The following is an 18,233-nucleotide window of genomic DNA, read 5'->3' on the forward strand; positions in this document are numbered from 1 at the left end:
CTGGCGCTTCATGGAAGATGTGCACTTTTCTAAAGCTGGGCATGAAATATGGGCTGCATACACTCAGAGTTTAAACCTGCTCCAGCTAAAGGTAGTGGAATTAGAGTACCCRGGATTTAATAAATACATAAATATTGCCTTCTGAGTCTTTTTTCTTTGGGTTCAGTCCCGGGAATACGCGTTTGCTTTGTTGACACAATGTTCCTGAAGAAGTGCCTTCTGGAGAGAGGGAACAATACAGGGTTTTCCTCTTTATTCTACATGTTTTTTAGAGCCAGTTCTAAAACTGGCTGGAATATAGAACTCCTGCTCTGCAGGAATTCCCACATTTTTAATTAACTGAACATAGCAAAACATTTGAAAATGTATGTTATGTGAAGCGGAAAAGCCGAAATGATAACAGTCAAAATGAATTGTTTCAACATTACAGAAATTAATTTGTAGGTAGCTTGTTAATTTACAATTCCAATGAAATTATAAAGTCCTCACAGAATATTTTAACTCCTCTAAACCCCAGTTTCTGACAGAAAAAATACAATAGTTATTGGAATACTGAATTCTGTTGCTGAGCCTTGAGGCTATTTGTCTTTGAACTCTCATTCTTAACAAAAATATTTTTGTAGAAAAGCTTTTTTGGGTGTAGGTAATGAGTGCAGGCAATGGGTGAGAGCAATTCAGAAGGTAAATTCAGCATTATGAGGTATATTGTGTTGTCCTCTAGTGGAGCCTTTCTYCCTCTGGCAGGGTGTCTCAGAAAGACATCCTCCAAATGTCAGCGCCTAGATTAGGCCTGTGCTCCAAGACTGCTGCGTATGTGCAAATAAAATTTTTCTTTATGGATTGATCTCAGCTCCGTATCACCAACTTCTGCAGCAGGAATGAAATGATCAACAAGGTAACAGACAGTATTGTTTGGCAGAAAGAACATCTTGATTGCTGAGTGACGTTCACTTCATAAATTGCTTGGAAAAAAAATCTTTAGCTCTTTAAGAAGGCAAATAGACCTTGATTTAGAGGGTTACTATCCAGCCAGGAGGTAAACATGATGTAGAGATAAAGAAATAAATTTTAAATGTAAGTRCTCAACAAATGTCTAGTGGAAACAAGATTGTAAAAGTTTACCTAATTTGTCTATCTCCTGTTATGAATGAAATGGAGACTAAATTTGCCAAGCGTCCATATGCGGAGCACTCCTGAAGAACTGTAGCCCTGGCTGAGCAAATGCTTAGTGCATTTCTAACTAATGTAAAGAGTTTGTTTCCCATTAATCTGAAATATCTTTTAAGMATTCTGAAGGTAATACCATTGATGTTGCTGTTTTATGAAAAATACTGCAGGCCCTATGTAGGCTGCTTTCAGTACTGCTGACCCTATGAAATATAAAGATGTGGGTCAGATATGGTCTGGAAACCCTTTGGTTCTGGAGAGATCCAAGACTGTAAATCTCTACTACTATAACCAGGAGAAGGTAACTTGATCATAAAGGATGTCTACAAACTTATGAATTGTGTAGCATTAAAGATCAAGCAGCTGTCTCTTCTCTCGTCAGCTATGACTGGACTTTGTTACAATTAGAAAAGAGCTATCAAAAATGGCATAGCTGATAAGCACTCACAGAATGGCCCTTCTTTTCAAAATTTCTCCTGTTCTTGTCTCTTAAAGTATGTGAGCCTTTTCTTAGCTATACGGAAAGTTTTCCAGACCTTTGCCTTCTAGCGAAACACTGAAGCCAAATGTCCTTTCTCAAGCTTCAACAACTGAACAGAACCGTGCCTTGCAAGCTTTCCATTTTGGATGCCATTTTTTGAAGGTCCATCTACTGTATGAGAAAGAAAAAACCTTTGTATTGTGTATAACARGTTAAACTGTGATATACAAATCCTAGAAACTATCACTACTTTGTTTATCTTTGTGTTACAGCTATGGCATAAATGCAATGAAACATATTCACTTTGTATACAAAAAGATATCTATATGGCTATGGCTATGGCTACAGGATATCTGGGAGCCTTCTGAGAGTCCTGATACAAGACTTCCACCTGAATATGATAGTACTTTTAAGAGTACAAGAACAGTGATGCAGATACAGCAGCAGCACCACATGAGCTACTGAACCCTGCCCTCCTGAAGAGATAGAATGAGACAGYGAAGGGTCTCGACTTGCCCACTCCGACTGCAAAGCCTCAGCGCTCCTCTGCCAGCGCGAAGCCAGTGACCTGGCAAAGCACTGTCAACCGAAAGTGACAGCCATGCCTGTCACCTCTTATCTTCTCTGCTACTCAAGGACCAAAAGTAAAAAGCTAACTGTAGACATTCGGAAAGGATGCCTTCTAAGCATCTGACAAAGCCTTGCCATTTCTTTGCTATTCTCCCTTATATGCTGTAGGCTTTACAAACGAGGCCTTTACGACATTAGGACAGAAACTCGGGATTAACTTCTTCTTCAAAAAAAAAGAGTGAATGCAYTCATTCAGAGTCAACAGACAGATGTATTTGTTGCTAGAAGATGGTAGATCTCCTTGGCATACTCAGAACGAAATAGAGTAGGAACAGGCAGGAAGAAATAGTTAGGAATCCTTGTTCTCTTCAAAAGTAGAAAACCATCAAATGATATTACTTAGCCTCTAATAGCTTTCCTGTTTGCAAACTGTAATTTAATGGAGAAAGTTTTGGTAGCCAATCCAGTCAGCAAGATTAGGCACATCTTGCCAAAGGAATAAGCACATTCCATATGGGATAAAATTCTACAGGCAAGATTTTATTTTTATTAGACGCATCATACTCACTTTCAGCAACACTTAACAATTAGAGAAGCACAGATGGATTTAGCTGCTTGGAGGAACATACTTCGCCTGCACAACTTCAAGCATTGCTTATTTCTATCTGCTATGACACTGCTGGCTACACTGTTGAGCAAACATCTATTCTATGCTCTTCTGARCAAGCATGCACACTTGGATGTGCTAAGGAGGATTTACCCGTGCTTACTTCTGCACCCTTCAATATCCATTTTTTTCATGTAAGTTCTCCTGTGATGATTAYATCTTTAGAGCACAGCTCCCCATTTCTGCTTACTTTAAAAGAACCAATACATATCTGATGATTTGGAAGCCCTACTGCAGAATTTCCAAGCTTTACTAGAAACTAATTATCAAAAGAGAAAACCCAGCACAGAACTACTTATTGTCACTTTTTGTTGCCAGCAAGGCAAAATTTCATCTGAAGCATTCAGGAACAGATTTGGATTGAAGATTGGCTTTAAAATTCATCTGTAAAAATATTTAAGAAGACATTAAATGATATCTAACTTGTGTGAGAATACCAATGCTCTGATTCATGCACAGCTTGAAATGTGTGCACTGAGTGCACAGCGTGCACTGAATATTACAATGCAGAGGGCTATAGGTGTATATCTGAATGCTGCAATTCCGATCAGACCTTCAGGATCAGAATCAACACTAGCTCAGTGTTTACCCTCTGTGGTACCCATTCTGCAAGTAATTTCAGGATTATCAGGCCATTAAAGCATGCTTAGAGTCTTCATTCTGTCTTTGCTCCCTGAGCTGCGATGTCYCAAGCAGACCTCTTACCAACAACATTGCTGAAAAAACTGTGAGCATGAACCTGCCCTGGAAACAATAATTTGCACTGAACTGCAGTTCAGAACATCACAGAACAGCTTCTATTCAGAATATCTTATACTTTGGGAAGGTGAAGAAGTATGTACAATATGAGTAGAAGTGTTAAGTCACAAGCTGTGTACCACATCATGAATCAGTTTCAGTTAAAAYTATTTGTGTTTTATAGTTAATAACAGGCCACTTCCAAAACTATCTGTTGATAACTCACTAATCTAGATTTCATTATCTGAATATTTCCTATAATTTCTCTCAGCATGGGAACCAGGGCCTTTAGCCTGATTCTTATCAGAAGAATCAGGCTCTTATTTCTCCCAGCACAACAAGTTCTTTTTTGCGTTAACTCAAGATCCTTCCATTCTGTAGTATTAATAGCTCCAAAGTCCAGCCAACAGGTTACCTAAATCCAGTAAATGCATACTAAATGGCAATGTTAACAATTTAACAATTGAATTACAAGCAGTAAGTTACAAAAAAAAAAGTCAAGTTATCTCTGTCTTTCCTTARTTTTAAGCTTAATGGTCTCATTAGTTTTTGTAGTTGTGCATAGCAGTTAATGGCCTCAGCAATAAATCCAGCAAAGTGAGGTTTTAAATCATCCAGGTAGATCTGCGCTACTGGTTTGTCTTATTTCCCATRTTGACCTCTGCTACCTTTATCTAGGTCATGCTCCTTTAACTTTAACTGTTTCAGAGTCTAACATGTAACAGCTAACACTGAAATGTGAAACCTTGACCACATACATGCCAAGTTGGTGGGTACTCTATAAAATGGTGAATCAAGGCCTCCAAGGATTGTCTTAGCTTAAATTGGAAGAGTTTTAAAACAGTGACAATAAAAACATGGTTTCCTTTTTGTTTGTCTCTTGCAGTTCAAAACTTCATTATTCAGGTTTTATCAGCAGCTGTCTGAGGGCCAGAGAATATGTTTTCTTTTTTTTTTTTTTTTTTTTTTTTTAATACCCATACATATTCTTATTGAATCACCTGACCAGAGGAACAGGAAGGCTTCAGGAAGAACAGCAAAGAACACAAAAGTCACAGTCAAATCCCAAGACTAATAATCAGGTGCCTGGCAGAAAGGTCCTTCATCCCTGATTGCAAGATCCACATAGTACAGCAATAATCATATTAATGATAAAGATCACTGTGTTTTGTCTTTCCTCCTTCTTAATAGGTTTCATGTCTGATTCACTGTGGTGTTTATTGAGTTCAGGGATGTTGAGCCAGTGTACCACTGGAGTAAAGCAGTATGAAGCATACCTTCTATGTGCTCTTTACTGTAGCCACTAACGCTTTATAATGTTGTCTAGAAATTCAAAAGAATGATTTACTCAAAGCATAGATTCTATTTCATTTTTATTAAACCTGGCTCTCTGCCTAAACTCTTGGCATTTTAAACAGTGAACTTAGGCTAGAATATATTGCTTTATTCTGAACATTTGTAACTTCTATTGATCTACTCAGGTAAAAGCACAGAGTAAAAGGTCTTTATTATTGATGTGGAAAATATTACTTCTTCATTGTTTTCCCGTCCACAAGCATCTATCACTTTCCCTTTGATAAATTCCTTTAAGTCTTTCTTGTTCTGGGCTTAGAAATCTCATTCATTTTATTTGGGATAATATGGGTCTTTTTCCATGTAGCTGAATTAACATTGCAGCTTGCARTACTTTCTCCTGGTCTAACTTCTGAATATCATAATTTTGCACAAATACGGCTTATCGTCTTCACCCACCTTTGCAGAGCATTGTAGTATTTTTCTACAGCCTTGGGGGCCATATGTTCCTGTAATAATGTCAGAACACAGTGGCAAATRACCCCTGGGGAACCCAGTGGGATTGGCATCATTTTGGAGAGCACGGGAGCTTYTCTGTGTACTCCTCCAAGTACATGCATATTTTCCAGGAGAAAATCAATTGGCAGTGAAGACTGTTGTGTACAGCTTTCATTTCTGCTTTTACCAGCCAGCCCGAGCTGGTCATAGGAGCAAGGAATGGCACGGTAGATAGARCTCAACGCCTGCCCCAGGAGTTGTGGGAGTAACGCCGTTGCTAATGGTTTTTCTATTTTGTTTTTTCTGTCTGACGCTTGATAACTSTTGTGTGACTGACAGTTCTAAGGGGGCAAGTAATAATTCTCACACCTAACACAAACATAGTGACCTGGCCATGGCCCAGTAAAGTTTGCTCAGTGCCTCCAYGGTGCAAAAGCTGTGATTTGAGTGCCCTTTGTGCTCTTACGGCTTCGGAGGCAGAGCAAGCTTTCTAAGGTTTTCGGTCAGTGCATGGCTGTCATGTTTCATTTTGCCTGCTGCACATCAAGGTGATATCTTCAGCAAGTGCGTTTTACTATGCCATTTGTTGATTTCTGCTTTCTAATTCCACCTGCTGGGCCCCAAACTGTCACTACATTGGTCACCAGGCCACAGAAAATTTCACTGGCTATTTCCTGTGTCTTAGCACAGTTCTCTTTAAAGTTATTAGCTTTGAAAGGGTTATAGATTATCATTTATCTTTGTGTGTTCTATGCGTATGAGTATGCATTCAGGCAGACTTTTATTAATCATTCATTCCTATCTGGACTGCATGTGAATATGTCTGTGTACAGGTAAGCAGGCTAATGCATTYATCTGTTCCTATATGTATAGCACGTGCCTTTCTGGGCTGTGTGAAGATGAGCTAATATTGTAATTTGTTCTTCTGCGTGCAGGATGCCTCTGTCTGCATGTTAATGTTTCTCAGCAGCTTGCCATTTGAATCATGCATTATGTAAGGAAGGCAGCAGTGCTTCCCAGTGGAGAACATTTATTTTAGGTTTTCATTTTCTGAAATGATTTCAAGGTGATGATTCACCATTATGAAAGAAAAAAGTGTTCTGACTGATTGAATTATTTATTGAGATTGGGAGTAATGTCATACGTGGCACTTAAAATCATTTCTGGATTCAGTGTGTGGGATCTGCTTCTCCTAACATTCGCTGTCCAGTCTAAGCTGGTCATCAAGGTTCTTTCTGTAGTCAGTGAAAAAACCACAAGTCCCTACAGAGAGTGCCTCCRTAGACATCCCATCTTAAAGCAATTGGGAGGATAGGTTGTCTAAGGACAGGGATTTTTCACTTGCTAAGGAAGAAGGAGAGCTTTACTCACCTCTCTATCTGATGAGGTTAAGTCCTTGGACTCCAGAGAAGCAAAAATAGCTGAACAGAGCCTAGTAGTCTTTCTATGTTTCAYGACCACAGATGCTTGCAAGCAGGTTTTTCAAGTCTAGACATGGTCCACAGTAGCTGAAAGGCATTAAAGGAATGGACTAGGAATATGTGAACTATAAATGGCACAGGCATTTAGTAGCGTAGATCCTAGATGGAAACCTCAACAGAGAAACTGTGGACACAAAATTAACCCCAGAGCCAATGAAATCAAATCCCCTGGAATTTCATGGGTTTGAATCTGATCCTACAGGTGAATGATGATTATCTTGCAAATGGTGAAATCCTCTGATCTTTAGAGCTCTTCCCAGCAGAGCAGCAAGGTCAGCAAGGGTAATGTTTGTATTACTCTGGAACTGCTTTGCAGACAAACAAAAAAAATGCAGTGCTGTCTCATTGATAAGCCCCAGAATTTAAAGAAACCATCCTCAAAAGAGTAAGAATACGGTTAGTAAAAACAGGACCCGGGAAATAACAATGAATACACCCCTTTTTTGGATGCTTTCCTCCATTTTCCTCCTGATCTCTTGCAGTATTTGTTAAAGGAAAGCTGGCAATCGTAGGCAAATCCTGCTTTCTCTTGGTCATTTTGTAACTATTGAAGCATAAAACAGGCACAGATTCATCAAAACAATGAGGTTTTTAATATCCAGTGGAACTAATCCTCGGTGGTTTTACCCTCATTAAAAGAGAACTGAAAGTTTGCCTAATGTGATATTCAGATTCGAACAAAAAAGAATGATATGAGCTTTCCTCTTTTTTTGGCCTTGATACACTTGGGAGCACCACAAACATCTTGGGCCTGGAGAAGCGCATGTATTTATAGAACAGAAAGTTTATTTACAAGTATCAAGTGGCTGATAAGCATAAAAATTCTTTACAGTGATCAATGTCCCATGGCACTTGCGGTTTTATCTTTATACGGGGTACCAGAATGACACTATTCAGGCAAATAACTGCCAATACYTATTTTTAAGGGGTGAGAGTCTTGTTTTGTGTGAGAACTTCACTAGATTTTGGGTGGAGCTGAATCCAATTCCATGTTTTAACAAGAATGTTTTGGATTTGGTTTATTTTACTATTCTCAATATGGAAATACTTTGGATTAATACATATTTTTAGGGTAGTAATATCCAGTCTCTCTCAGACATGCCTTATAGCTGTAGCCTTTTATTATCCTCTTTTCCTCCGTTCCTTGATCATCCCATGACCCATGACTCCTTGGCATCCCTGCCTTCAGAGATCTATAGCACTGTATTTCCTTACCACCAAGCAGCATGTCCTTTGTCTCTGAGACTTGAACTTGGGAGTAGGAAAAAAAATATAACAACATAAATAAACTGAACARTTCTCTCTCTTCTGTTCTTCAGACTCAGCAATACTTCTGCTCTCTTACATACCTTATCTTTAACGCTGGCATGCCTCACTAAGAAGGCTTGCTTTGTGGTTTGGGAACTACTGCTTTCCCTGTCGACTTGTTACTTTTTTTCTTTTTCTTTATCATGTCTGAACTAACTCAACAGCTTTCAGTAGCTACCAGATTGTCAACACAGGACCCAGACGTTCGCTGTGTACAGAACAAATGTAGTAATAGCTTTCAAAGTACAATGTCTGAAAGCCTGCTGCTCTCTATTTCTCTCCCCTCCGCACCAGATATGCTCCTGTCCTTTCATGGAGGGCTCATGTTGGCAGGCAGGAGGGGGGTTCAGCTTCCTTGCCCACTTTTTCTTCTGGTGAGACTGCCAACCTGGCTCTGTGGTGGTTGTGGTGTTGTGATGTGGCTTAAAGCAGAACTGCAATGACTATTTTCCATCTGGTTCTGAACAGCTGTCAGATGGAAATGAATGCCAATATTCAGGGACAAGCGCCTGTTTGCGCTGTGTGTGCATGTTGGTGTTTGTATGTGCGTAACTTCACAGATCACTGGCGGGAATCATCTGTGCGCGGGGAGCAGCTTTCTTCTCATTGCAAATGCATATGCAGAACACCCCACTTACACATGCATATTGCTGTGCATTATAGTTTGAAAACTATAGTTTGTGTTGCTATGGAGTACTACATAAGAAACTACATTAACGCGTATGTCACAGTATTTTAGAGAACTAAGCAGCATAGCTGGAAATATTTTTTATTTATGTTTTTCAGAGGGATCTGGGAGAGCTGCCAACTTGATAGCTTGACTAAGAATCAGAAATGACTGTGGTAAGTCCTGCTTTAATATATAATATGACCCAATACCAAAAACATCAGCTACGATGTTTATATCTGGTCTTCACATATGAACCATGTAAGACCTTTAGGGCAGTTTTTCTACAAGGACATCAAGCTTTGAAGAGCATCTAGCATACCCATGTAATGCATACCCACCAAATGGAAAGAGGTTTGAAACTCTCCCAAGAAGGACGTCTTCAAACAAAAAAGAACATTCCATCCCCGCAGCAGGTCAGTTTGGATGCCTACCTAAGGAAAAGTGAGGATTATTTTTCAAATGAGTATAAGGAAGCAATAGACACTAAATAAAAAGCAGGATATGTTAAAAATATTGCTGCTTGTTTGTGATTCTGAACAAGTCTTTTGTGAAGTWTTAGTTACCTCTAGAACCACCGGTGTAATGGGACCAGCTTTCCAGGGCTTGCTACTACCCATCTGGCTATGGGGCTTTGCGCTTGGCCAGGACCTCACAACTTTTGGGACTGCTGGTGTGTGCCATTTAACCAAGGAGAGCAGCTGTTGCTTATTGTAGAGCCAAGATCTTGTCCAGTCCCCTACTGCGAACTTGTTGTATAAGCTATCACTGTGATGGAGATAATACATTTGCCTTTCTTTAGAAATTATTTTGAGATCTGCCAAAGAAAAGGGCCTATTCAAATGCAAACCCTAATGCTTCTATTTATTAATAGATATTGTGCCAGAATCGCCAGTCTGCTCCTGATGCCTAGTGCTGCTCTGAAAACACACAGAAGCTGCCTGTTAGATTTAATCCAGCCGGCAAGTTGAGGCCTATGATTGCTTTGTGATATTAGAAGCAGCAAGAAACAGCCAGATTAACTAGTAACAATTCAAGCTCAATGTTTCCCAGTCTGTAACTCCTCTAAAACTTGAGCAAATGTTGAATTGCCTAGCAATTTTGTCATCAGCATCGCTATTTAATATTCTAACTTAAAAGGCTGGGCTTCTCGAAACACTATTTTTCTCTTAAAGGATCAGTTATCCTTAGAAAATATAGTAATTTGAGGTAACACCACCATTTCATTCAGGAATATTCTTAATGAACTCCTTAGGACTCACAAGGGTAGCTGCTTTGTGTACTGGTGCACATAGCTCTAGACTAACTGGGTTCACCTGATACATTACCATTACTTCAGAATTGCCTTGCATTTCTGGCTCAGCTCAATCACAGTCAAAATTTCCAAGGAAAACAGTCAGAAAAAAACCCCAAACCCCTCAAAAAAAATGTCAAGGACAGTCTTGCGCAGGCTTGATTAACCTGATTTCGTAGGTGGAACTTCTGCTTTCCTAATTTTGTGCTTTCCCTGTTTTCTTTTTGACTGTCCCCTCCCCCACCCCCCCAGTGTAAAAAGCCTTGTGTTGATTCCATGCAAAGCAGAATTTTACTGGATCCATTTTTGCTAGCCTCGAGAGAGTGTTTTATTAGATTACTCTCCTCTCCTCACTTGCAGTAATAGATGACTTTCTGAAACACTTCTATTAGAATGAAAGCAGAGGGTGCATTTCCTCTGGTAAAGGGGTTGACAAAACACTCGTTTCGCCAGATGAAATGCAAGTGGAAGTAACTTCACAAATGCATTGTTACCACATTGGTTGTTTCCCTGGAGCCAGGATGTTACAGTCTCTTTATTTGTATGACACCTCACATTCAGCTTATTCATGGATGCATTTTTATGCCAGAAATCATGCAGGCATATGTAGAATTAAATGCAGCCCTAACTCCCTTGGAAAAATGTGGGAGTATAGTAGAGAAGTATGGCTAGGTGTCTATTTAGGCGTTTTGATAGAAGATAATGGGCTTAAAGCAGGATCACTCTGTTCTGAGACGCAAAGGGGCGTTTTAGAGCTCTGCTTTCCGTCCAGAGGAGCCCTGCAGCGCCGCGGCCGCCGGGCCGCGCTGCGGCGAGCGCCCGGGAGGTGGCGGCGTCGCATCGCGCTGCCGCCCGGCGGCCCCGAAGGGCACCGACGGCCTCGCGAGCGCAGCCCAGCAGCATTTCTGAGCTGGAGTTTCTCACTAATTCAGAATAAAAGGAAAATCTCCGATGTTTTAGCAACATATCCTGTGCCGTCATGGATTAAAAAAAAAGATCAGAAGGGCTCTTTTCCACTGAAAAGTCTCTGGCGTCACTACTCTGTTCTAAACGTCTCGAAAATGTGACCACGTCCTGGGGGAGAAAGGGCTCCAGGTCTGTCCAAATTGGGTTCTGTTGTTGCTTTCATGCTTTAAATTCAGTCCATTAAAGAAAAAGAGGCTACCACAAGACAAACAGAATATGAGGTGCATTAAGCTTAGTGACCTCGTTTTTGGTAGAGGAAGGTCTTATTTTCAGCTTTTCAGCTGGTTTAGAGCAGTATCTTTCATAAGCTTTAGAAGAGGGCCACTGGAGCAAACCAGGAGGAAAACAACCCCATTCAAGTAAATCCTGTTTGTCTTACTCCAATTTGCGATACCTTTTAATGACGCTTTCCCTCACGATGGGGTCAGATTTTCCTTGGCTTAGTCAGTTTCCATTGGAGTAACTTGGAAAATTCCAGTGATTTTTGGAGGAAACAAATACAAATAATCTAGGATTCTCTGAAATGTGCTTCCTTTCTAAGGAACATCACTCCTTTGAGATGCAAAAAGCTCTACCTTTCACAGAAGGTTAATGCTTCTTCCCTTTTCATGCTGAAAATGCATTACATCAGAAATAAAACGTAATGTAAATGAGATTATACACAGAGCTACCTACTTGAAGAGATTAAATTGAACAGTATTTTAAATATCTTGCATTAATATTCTTTGGTCCTTCTTTTCATTTATTTGTCTGACATTTGTAATTTATTGAACAGTCCGAATTACCTTAGTTTAATTCATTGTCTCTAAGGAGTGGACACACAGAGTGAATTTGATTCATTGTCTTAAAGACAGATTTCTGCTTTTTTGTAAGCAAATTCCTGGAACAGTAAATGCTTTAGTAATTTAGTAATTTTTAGTAATAGTAAGGAACAGTAAAGGTTTTAGTACCTTCACATCATTGCTGTGAATTGACAGAATCACACAGAAAGCAAAGCTATTTTTGGGTGTCTCCCCTATCAATAAGGGAAAATATTCCTCTTGCAAAAGAAAACTGTTTCTCTTCTGCATGAGTCATGACTCTGCTTGTATGCAAAGAACAAACTATTTCCAGCTTCTCAGGCTTCCACTGGCATTTGGGAGAGGCTTCAGCCAGCCAAGATTCAAATATGGAAACTAAATATGGTCATAGGGTTATACTCCCATTTTTTGCCCATTACTCAGGCTCATGTATGCTGTATTTCAATGCCTACTCCCTTTCTGCTGCTGTGCATCTCTCTCTGCAGTGATAGTTTACTCTGCGGTTAAAGCTAGTAAGATCTTAGAAAGCACCAGTTAAACAAAAGTACTGTATTTCATATTCTGCTTAGGAATATGCATAAATAAAAAAGACTTAATATTGATGCTGGAGGGAATTGCTAGATACCTTTATAAAGCTCCATGCTAGAGGGTGTCATCTTTAGTCTTTACACCAACTCCCAGCTGTAGTAATTGCTGCAGCTTTCATGGCAGAACCTGCCAAAAATAGAGAAACAAGAGGGAGAGAACATGTTGTTATTTTTAAACAAAACAGCCTGTATATTTTCAGCAACAAGAAGTCATAGGGACATTTTTTATAATTATATACAACAGTAAAAGGGTTATGATGTCATGGGAGCCAGAAAAATGCATCCTAAATTATACTATATTTTAGGATAGAGCTTTATCAAACAGCCAGCCATATATTAGGAACCTGTGAGGGTGTTCAATCCCTGCTTGCAACCTGTCAAAATGTGTGGCTGTGTAAATGTAGTGATGAACACAAACTAGCAGGGGTGCTCTAGCTTTATACTGCAGCCTTTGGCTAGGAGCTGGTTCACATCGCATTGCTCTCCCCGGGGGGCTCTCTTCCCCTCCTTGGGTGCTTCATGGACCTGCGTGGGAGGAGTGAGGAGCCTGGTCTCACACTGCGGGGCTGGCTTTGACTTCCTGAATAACTTGGTGTTCTCCGTTTGCCTCAAAACTATTCCATGCTGTGTAAAAACTCAAAACTCCAGGTATCCATCTGGGCAGATGTACCATTTGCTTTGTTCATGTTCCCACCTTCAACCTCCAGTCAGGATTCGTTATGGGATGGCAAAAGCTCAGCAATGAAACGTCTCTGTGAGTCAGACCATTTTCAGCAAGGCATTTACATAATGTCATATATGTAAGTATACCAGAGAATTAAATGAGACTCTGTATGTGGGCTTTGCTCAGGTCCCTGGCTGGATTACCATTTTGATTGGGAGATGTTTTGTTAGCTGATGATTTACTCTTGCCCTGTCCAACCTCAGTGCAGCTTTGTGGCTTACTTCAGTACTTCTGTCAGAAACCAAAGCTAGGATTTGTATAAAATAGCTGTGGCAAATACATATATTAGCAGACTTGAACTGGAAGCATCTGATATAATTTTTTCACACAAGCTTTTCCTTTTAGATTACAATTACTCTGTTGTGTAGGGTTTTTTTTTAATTACAAACAAGTTTCCAGTAAAAACCTTCACAAAATAAGTCATTATAATTTTTGTTAGATGAACAGAGAACTTCCATGAGAACTTCCACCCATTAGAGGGCCGTAGAGTTTGGAATTTAAGTTCAGATCAGGTATCATCAGATTCACTGTGACCAGGTTACTGTACTCTGGCTACTGAAGCTTTTATATGGCATAAGTAGTTCCAGTTTTAGTCCTACGTCCATACAAAGCAAAAACTACCAAAAAAATGGATATCAGTGTTGGAAGAGAGAAACAGCAGCTTATTCCTTTATTTCTGGAATCAGTTCTTCGAGGAGACTTTTGCATGGCAATATGAAGGCATTTTCATTTCTGCTGTGAGTACCAATATTTACACTGGAAACAGAAAGCTTGTTTTGCGAGGACTGTTCTATTCTATGCTCATTTTCAAGGCTATCGAACCCTCTTCAGAAATATTCAGAACATGGCTTATGCCAATTATTTGCACCTGTCACATTCTTTATGCATATTTAGGTTTAACTTTTTGGCATCCATTCTTAAATCATTGATGTTTTCATAATGCTCCTAAGGGACGTATATTCTACTTTAGAAAAGTCATTTGGCATTTTTATATACTGAAATTACAGAGTATGTACCATGAAAAGGGACCAACATTATTGCTCATCCGGACTGAAATGATCCACATATCCATGCTGGATATATAAATTGCTGTTTTTTAAGATAAAATTGTTATTTCCTAACATACTTTCATTAATAGCAGTGTTTTGTAACCCAGCAGAACAACTGAGTTGTTGGGAGTGATTCAGAGTTTGCACGAATTAATTTAGAGACAAATTTAACACTCTCATTGTTCATAGGGCCACTGCCAGTACCATCATACAGGGAAAGAATTGGATCTGATATGTCATTAGCTGATGAGTACTCTTCTGAGTATTAAGACTCAATAGGCAATAATGAAATGATTATCTGCTAATTATTAACTGATTTTGGTGTGGTCTCTTGCCCATGAAAGATTGGGTTTTTGCTTCTACCTGGTATTGAAAAAGAGAGACAAAATGAATGTAAGTTCAGTTCAGGAGAAAAAATATTTAATGCTATTGAATATGGAGAAGAGCAGCTACAGAATGATTTTATTTGCATATTCTTTTTATCCAGAACAATCTACTTGACATTTTGGAAACTTGCTTGAAGTACATAAATACTCTGAAATGGAGAGGAGGAATAGAACAGAAAGAAGAAAGGAGACTTCCTGAAGACTTCTCTGTGTTGTTGACCTTCTGCAATGTCCATATTCATTGCGATGAGCTAATTTGGAGGTACGTTGTGGAGAGAGAAACAGCTTGAGCTGAAGCTGCTGTGTACAGCTGCAGGACTTTGTGGGTTCTTGTCAAGTGTTCTTAAACAAGTAAGGTACAGCTGAACGTCCCTGAGGGCTAGTGACATGTCTGGGTGAATAAATGAATTCCTGGATGTAGCGGCAATATAACCAGTGACGGTTAAACAGGGAGAAAGGATAGCAGGAACCGTATTAATGACAGCAAAAGGACAATTGCTGACGGAAGTATCATGGTTGGGGCTGTGAAACTGTGTCCAAGGTTTAATGCAGAGAAATACAGTATGGTGCTTTTAATCATTATTAATACAAACATTTGACTAATTTATCATTGTTAATTCTGCCTGAGTTTATTTTCTTTTCCCTTGTATACAGCCTCAATCTTGTAAAAGAGAAATATTTCATATCAAGAGAGTCAGGGTTCAACTTCCCCAGGACTCAAAGTGAGGTTTCAGACTAGAGGGTTCTCTTAGCTTTAAGAGGAACCCCTCTGCATGCAAGATCAATTCTTGTTGCCATCAGCAACAGGATTGCTTTGAGTTTCAGTTCTTACTAGTCCATGAATCAACAGGTCATAGATAGTAAAGATTTATTTTTCTTATTTCAGATTAATATTCACCACCAATAGTCACAGCATAATTTCAGTTATAATATTTTCAGTCCTTCAGAAGGGAAACAGTAAGATTATCCATGTAGAGTGTCAAGTTTTTCAGAGAACTCTGCAGAAAGCTTTTACTCACTGCACTGTGGAGTGGAGTATGGCTGGATGTAACCTGTCTGTGCTGAATACTGGCATTTGTTCAGATAATTTTGCAAGAGAGAGTTAAATCTCTTCTTAAGTATTTTAAGTATCATCCTTTCTCAAAGGATGCTGTTTAGAGATATTCCAAGAAATTTTTAACTACAGAAATGATGCTCCAAAGATACTCAAAATCAGACCAGAAGACTCAGTCTTACTAAAATCTGACAAAAATAGTTCTAGCCTTTTGTCCCTATCTCATAGGATTCTTCAGACTGTTTCAGACACTCGCTACAGATGTAGAAGACAGAAGATGAAAAGTCATTAAAAGTCATTGTATGAACAAACTTTGATGACACTTGTCTAAACCTATAGGCACTTGTATGCTATATTCAGTTGTCAGTTCGTATTGTTGGGATACTTACTGTCATTTAGTGAATGCAGAATACAATGGAGGATTTGTGTAGGTGGGATAGGTCATGTCTATAAAATAAGCAGTCTGGTAAGTCAACATATGCTGAGCCCAGGAGGCACAGGCGAATTATGGATCCCCAGCACATCTGGGCTGGGCTTTGGGACTGCCTGCAGAGACTTATTCTTGCTTCCTGAGTCGGACTCCTGCCTGCAACTTTCTGTGATTCCTCAGCCTGGTTCTCAGTGCACTCTTGTCATCCCTTCATCCTCTCCTTAGAGTATACCAATTCCTTTTGATCTACTCTTCCATCTTGTTTTTTTTTTCTATTAGCAGCAGTGTTCATTTCATCTCTGTTTAGTTTCCATGTCACTTTTTTCACTTTGGATTTTCTGCCAGTAGCGTTTCTGGCAACATACACATCTGGCAAACTACATCTGGAGCTCTGGTTGCTAGAGATGGGCAGGATGAATGTTTTGATGAGTAATAGTCACAGATGAACGCCTTCATTTTGACAGCTGCCAAAAAGTTATACAACTACAGATCCTCTGGTACTTTAAGGGTTCTCTGAGCTGATCCTCCAGTGCAAAGCTTTTTGTAGGTCAGAGTAACTAGCCAGGAAAATATTGTCAGTGCCTAGATGTGCTGAGGGTTATCCCATCTCCTGGAGAAAGGTTTGGAGACATGATCGTATGAAAATGTCATGGCTAATCTCTGGTTGCCAAAACACCCCCAGGGCAGCTGTTAAGTCTGTAGAAAAAGGGACAGTCCTAGAACCCTACTCTTTGAAGCTTTCAAACTACGGACCAGAATTATATCTAGAAGGGCTGGAACTGGAGAACATAATGGCGATTGAAAGCTGATTTTACTCCCCTCTGCACAGCTGACAGCTTGCTTGAAGAGAAAGTGTGGGCCTGAAGACTTTAGACCAACAGATGGATTCAGGTGCCACGGTGGTCAGGCAGTACCTTTCAGGCAAGTGAACACTTACTAGAAGGTGTCGTGCCCTGTTAGGGATCTACAGCTATGTCCTGTGCAGCACATGAGGAGAGCTGGGCATACAAAGAGGGAACTCTTAACAGTCAGCAGACTGACCAGCGAGCTGCTTACGTTTACAATAGGAAGTGCATTGGGAAGAGTTTAACTCTCCTCTCTCTCGGGGAGCCGAATGCTTGACTGTGAGCCTTGGAGAGGTATTTCCAAGACCGTGTTAGTGTCTCTGGGAATGCCTGTCAAATCGAGTTCCCTCAGGAGACAAAGGCAAGCAGAGCAACATCTCATCTGTAGGTCCCAGCTTTGCTTAGATGTGACCTGGACATCTTTACTGACAGTTTTACTGACAATTATGTGCCAAGACAGATCAAGCATCTGCAAAGTTATGTAAATTCAGGTTTTCAAAGTGAAAGCAAATAACTCCAGTATTGAGCCAAGGCCTTTTGTGGGTTGTATCTGGAATCAGCAATAAAATGTGCCTTTGACAGGGTTATGTAAGGAATAAAACTAAAGACACATGGGAGGACACAGACTAGCGACTAAAGTTTACGTCTTCCCACTTTCACCATCTTTGGTAAAAATAGTAATGAACCTGTGAGACTGTGCATTTAGATACAGTCACAGATATGAAATGTACATTTTTCTCAGTGTGCTATTCTCTCATGAGAGAATAGCATCTTGAAGACAGGATGGGCTAATTGAACTATACAGCTGAATATTAATTAAAGGTATTAGAGAAGGAAGCAAGTTGGGAATAACATAACCTGTATCATATGATATCAAGTAAGATGAAATGCAAAATAAAGTCCAGTAAGACACAAATGAAGATGACAAACATTTTCTAACTTGGCAATGACTTTTACTCTGTGCCTCTCTCCTCTTTGTCAGGAGGTGAAGAAAAAGGAACAAGGATGCAGCAGCTGCATGAAACAATAAAAGCAAACAAGTGAACAGAGAGAAATTCTAGTTTAACCTGAGAGAGAAAAAAGCTGACTTAATGCAGCCATGGAAATTCTCCATCATTAATAAAAAAATTATGGCTTGTCATTACACCTTTTTGGAACTTCGTTCAAAAACATTTATTTCAAACAAATATTCTGTAGAGTACTTATTCCACTGTTCTTAAACAATCAA

The 18,233-nt window shown here is 39.6% G+C and overlaps 1 long non-coding RNA gene across 1 annotated transcript in view; it reads right to left on the minus strand.

Moving 5' to 3' along the window:
- LOC146594685 (uncharacterized) overlaps positions 1–12,640 on the minus strand; it is a 20,057-nt gene extending 7,417 nt beyond the window's left edge. Inside the window, exons 1-3 of the long non-coding RNA XR_014896119.1 lie at positions 12,556–12,640; positions 9,212–9,304; positions 6,786–6,922 (exon numbers count right to left, since the gene is read on the minus strand). This is a non-coding gene — a long non-coding RNA (uncharacterized LOC146594685). The remainder of the gene's footprint in view (positions 1–6,785; positions 6,923–9,211; positions 9,305–12,555) is intronic.
- Positions 12,641–18,233: the final 5,593 nt, after the last annotated feature.

The sequence above is a fragment of the Rhea americana genome, unplaced genomic scaffold, assembly GCF_003343005.1.
Source record: "Rhea americana isolate MKP2758 unplaced genomic scaffold, rheAme1 scaffold_252, whole genome shotgun sequence".
NCBI lineage: Eukaryota > Metazoa > Chordata > Aves > Rheiformes > Rheidae > Rhea > Rhea americana.